The sequence below is a fragment of the Plasmopara halstedii genome (genome assembly GCF_900000015.1).
Source record: "Plasmopara halstedii genome assembly, contig: Scaffold_3120, whole genome shotgun sequence".
Classification (NCBI taxonomy): domain Eukaryota; phylum Oomycota; class Peronosporomycetes; order Peronosporales; family Peronosporaceae; genus Plasmopara; species Plasmopara halstedii.
This window is the reverse complement of record NW_020190023.1, coordinates 657,035-658,011: the sequence shown is the minus strand read 5'-3', so window position 1 is coordinate 658,011 and position 977 is coordinate 657,035.

The following is a 977-nucleotide window of genomic DNA, read 5'->3' as shown; positions in this document are numbered from 1 at the left end:
CCCGACTCCGAAAACTCGTGGGAGTTTGAGGTGCCACTTCGGCAAGATTGCCCTGTCGCCGTGGTCGCTTTTGATCGGAAAGATCAGGATACCCCGCGCTTCCCGGCAATAGCCAGGGCAGTAGAAGGACCATTAGCTGAGCTCAAGCAATGGCCCTGAGCTCTTGTAGTCGCAGACACAGAGCTCACGGGAGCGTTAGGAGTTGACCCATTCGTCGCAGGGCAACAATCCGAAGGAAGTCGACGGTGTGCCTTGAGTTTGGCAAACTCAAATCGGAGGTGTCGCTCAACACGCACGTCCACTTCCTTGTGGCTCAAGTGTAAGTTATACAGTGAGGCAAGCTTCCGGTGCCGTTGTACCCATCGATCAAAGAGCGCTTCGTCATCTGTAGCGCTTTCACCAGGGGCTAGTACAACCGGTATTGTCTGCATTGCGGGTACACTAGAGCCACCTTGTTGAGCACTCAGACGAGTGCGATAAGCTTCCAAAGGATATTCTTGTGGAACCAAAAAACGAGCTCGAAGAGCTATTCGTTTGACAAGCCCATCTTCCGTTTTGGTCGGGAGCCCGATGATGTGGACGCTAAACGATCGAGTTACGGCGTCCTTCGTTTCCACAGCGGGATCCGTTGGACGGAAGTCATATTCCACACGATGGTCAATGACTGGCTGTGGATGGGTGCGTATCAGCCGCCTTACGGGCAGCTTTCATCTGCCGCATCTGTGCCCCGTCGAGGTCATCGGTAATTACACCACGTCCCTCAGGTGACGAGAAGTCAGGAAACGGACGTGGGGTCCGCAAGGCGCGTGCAGGGCTCGTATCATGCCGCCGGCGCAGCTCGCCTTCCTCGTCATCCCATGCGGGAAAAGGAGTGTCACACTCGTAGTCGACCACCTCCACATCCTCAACGAGGTCACTCGTCACTGATAGCGCGCGCGGAGCACGACGCTCGTGCTAGGATGTACAACTCCTCGGTA